Source organism: Schistocerca piceifrons, chromosome 2 (assembly GCF_021461385.2).
Source record: "Schistocerca piceifrons isolate TAMUIC-IGC-003096 chromosome 2, iqSchPice1.1, whole genome shotgun sequence".
Lineage (NCBI taxonomy): Eukaryota > Metazoa > Arthropoda > Insecta > Orthoptera > Acrididae > Schistocerca > Schistocerca piceifrons.
The window spans coordinates 112,346,664-112,350,665 of NC_060139.1; the positions used below are offsets into that span (position 1 = coordinate 112,346,664).

General features: G+C 42.0%; 1 pseudogene; it reads left to right on the forward strand.

Moving 5' to 3' along the window:
- Positions 1–901: 901 nt before the first annotated feature.
- On the forward strand, positions 902–1,018 carry LOC124778214 (annotated as a pseudogene).
- The last annotated feature ends 2,984 nt before the right edge of the window (positions 1,019–4,002 follow it).

A 4,002-nucleotide genomic window follows, 5' to 3' on the forward strand; every position in this document is an offset into this window, starting at 1 on the left:
TCCGGAACTCACCGATTCCATATTCTGCTAACAGTCATTGGATCTCGACCAACGCGAGCAGCAATATCGCGATACGATGAACCGCAATCGCGATAGGCTACAATCCGACCTTTATCAAAGTCTGAAACGTGATGGTACCTATTTCTCCTCCTTACACGAGGCATCACAACAACGTTTCACTAGGCACCGCCGGTCAGCTGCTGTTTGTGTATGAGAAATCAGTTGGAAACTTCACTCATGTCAGCACGTTGTAGGTGTCGCCACCGGCGCCAACTTCGTGTGAATGCTCTGAAAAGCTAATAATTTTCATATCACAGCATCTTCTTCCTGTCAGTTAAATTTCACGTCTGTAGCACGTCATCTTCGTGGTGTAGCACTTTTAATGGCCAGTAGTGTATCATTTGGACCCTAGACGACTGGGAAATCGTGGCCTGATCAGCTGAGTCCTGATTTCAGTTGGTAAGGGCTGATGGTAAGGTTCGAGTGAGGCGGTGACCCCACGAAGCACTGGGCCCCTCATGGTCAAGCGCTGTGCAAGCTGGTCGTGGCTCCATAATGATGTGGGCTGCGTTTACGTGGAATGAACTGGGCGCTCTGGTGCAACTGAACTGATCATTGACTGTAAAAGTTTATGTTCGGCTAGCTGAATATCATTTCCAGCTATTCATGTTCCCAAAGAATGATGGAATTTTTACGGACGGCAGTGCACATGTCACCCGACCACAATTGTTCGAGATTGCTTTGAAGAACATTCTGGGCAATTCTAGCGAATGATATGGCTACGCAAATCGCCCGTTGAATCTCATCGAACATTTGTGGGACATAATCGAGAGGTCAGCTCGCGCACAAAATCGTGCACTGGCAACACTTTCGCAATTATGGACGGCTATACAGACACTATGCCAACGGCCTTGCCGCAGTGGTAACACCGGTTCCCGTCAGAACACCGAAGTTAAGCGCTGTCGGGCTAGGCTGCGCTTGGATGGGTCACCATCCAGTCTGCCGAGCGCTGTTGGCAAGCGGGGTGCAGTCAGCCCTTGTTAGGCAAACTGAGGCGCTACTTGATTGAGAAGTAGCGGCTCCGGTCTCGGAAACTGACATACGACTGTGAGAGCGGTGTGTTGACCACATGCCCCTCCATATCCGCATCCAGTGACGCCTGTGGGCTGAGGATGACACGGCGGCCGGTGGGTACCGCTGGGCCTTCATGGCCTGTTCGGGAGTTTTTTAATTTTTTTTTGTACATACACCATGGTTCAATACAAATTTCTGGAGCGGACTTCCAATGAGTTGTTGAATCCGTGCCAATATTAGCAGGTATCCCATGTCTTTTGTCACCCCAGTGTACTTTCGATACATTTAAGGCTTTGAAAAGAAGTACTGTACTTTGGTTCCTTCATCAGTTACAAATGGTTCAAATGGCTCTAAGCACTATGGGACTTAACATCTGAGGTCATCAGTCCCCTAGAACTTAGAACTACTTAAACCTAAATAACCTAAGGACATCACACACATCGGTAGCTAAGGTAGAATATTCAAAATTTCTAGGTGTATGCATTGATGAGGGGTTGAACTGGAAAAAACACACTGAGGATCTGCTGAAACGTTTGAGTTCAGCTACTTATGCTATTCGGGTCATTTCAAATTTTGGCGATATACATCTGAGTAAATTAGCTTACCACGCCTATTTCCGTTCTCTGCTTTCGTATGGCATCATATTCTGGGGTAACTCATCATTGAGTGAAAGAGTGTTCATTGCACAAAAGCGTGTAATCAGAATAATTGCTGGTGCTCATCCAAGATTATCCTGCAGACACTTATTTAAAGAGCTAGAAATCTTCACTGTAGCCTCACAATATATATATATTCTCTCATGAAATTTGTTATTAACAATCCGAACGAATTCAAAAGTAATAGCAGTGTACATGGCTACAACACTAGAAGAAAGGATGATCTTCACTACTCAAGGTTAAATCTAACTTTGGATCAGAAGGGGGTAAATCATGCTGCCACAAAAGTCTTTGGTCACTTACCTAATAGCATCAAAAGTCAGAAAGATAGCCATATAGCATTTAAAAGGAAATTAAAAGAATTTCTTAATGGCAACTCCTTCTAATCATTAAATGAATTTTTGGATATAGTAAGTGGGTAATTTCCCAACCTCAAAAAAAAAAAAAAATTATTGAATGTCATGTAATATTTTGTCTAATGTAATATCTTGTATAGACACCTTTTATTAACCTGACACGTTCCACATCATTACGAAGTGTCGTATTCATGATCTATGGAACAAGTACTAATCTAATCTAATCTAATCTAATCCATGCCCGAGGCAGGATTCGAACCTGCGACCGTAGCAGCAGCGCAGTTTCCGACTGAAGCGCTTAGAACCACTCGGCCACAGCGGCCGGTTATCAGTTACACTAGCCAGCTCGATGTAACAGTTTGTAACCTCCCAACAGAAAAATAATTATAATATTCACATTTATTGTAATTTCCCAACAGAAAAAAATCTTTTTTAAGTTCCCAATAAAAATTTCTTTCCAATAATAAAATTTCAAGTTTTAATGTGACGTTCCATTGAAGACTGACTGCATATCGAGATTAATAAGTTTTGACGTCAGCAGCGCTGCGTCATTGCTCTGTGAAGTCATTCTGAATAAACTGAAAAATTCTTACCTCACAATGATGTCTGTTCCAATAAGAAATTTTTGCCACAGCCCAGTGCAATGCTGGCCGCTAGATTTTCAATTGTAGTAAAACAACTGATTTTCTTTTGCCTAATTAACATGAGTATGCATAGGAAAAATTCGTAAAATCTTTAAACTCAGATAAATGACTGGAAAAAGTTTTCTTCAGAACAAAAGTTATTATTGAAACATTTCTGCAAGGAATTACATGGGACTTCAACATTATAATTGTGGTTAAATCAGTTGTGGCAGTTAACATATGCGCGCGGCAACAAAGGACAATAATGTTTTGTTTTTTTTTACCTTATACTACATCGCTCAGGCACTGCCATTGTTCTGCACGACCGGCCCAACACAAGTCAGCCGTTGGACAGCCCTGTCCGTACTCCAGAACTCAAGTGTTCTGTGCGAGCTACAAAACACGAGTGCCCTCTGCGAGCTACAAAACTCGACGTACTGCCAACACTGCTCTGACCTGAGATTCTATTGTAGCATAGATATTCCATATCGAAGGCAGCGCGTGAGCAATCCATCGAAATTACATCTGCTCAAGTGTGCTAGCGAATAGTAATGAACCCTTAATGGACCCCTTAAAAGTTGTATGTGTATGAAAGAAGGATAAATTGTGTTCAACCTCGTTTTCTCGACAAGGCTAATTGTTGCAACGGTTTTGTCTAAGGTTTCAACCGTAAGCGACATATTGATGTTTATTGATGGCCATCTAGTCATTGGGACCTGTGACGTTATTAAAGCATTTGTGGTGCACAGTCTGAGACTGAATTGCATGGAGTTCTTACGAGATCATTACGGCACTAAGTAATGTTTACATCTGGACTAGTGATCTTAAATATTATCTTACAAGTGCAGGCGATAAAATCAACTGGCAGTTGAGACAAACGTTCTGAAAACAACAAAAACACTTTATAATACAGAGTGGAAGACTCTCAGACTCAAAGAAGACTGTCAGCTTGTTGAACGAACAATGTGTGATAAAAATATTCGTATAAAAAGCTGAGCGCTTCTGTGCGTTCTCCGTTTGCTGCGTTGGTCGAAAACGTATACGGAAGTAGATTCTATCATACATCTGACAGTGTTTAATATAATTCACAGGATTTTGTGAGCAGATTCGTGACAGTTGGTGAAACTTCCTACCACTGTGACACTCTATATCCCACGCAAAACAAGTGTCATGCCCAAAGACTCGTTAGAGTAGACCAGAGGCGGCAAAGACTACTTCACAGGCTGGGAGAGTGATGGCTTCAGCATTTAAATTTTTAATTTTTTTTTCTAATTCCCAAGGCATGTTCCAGAT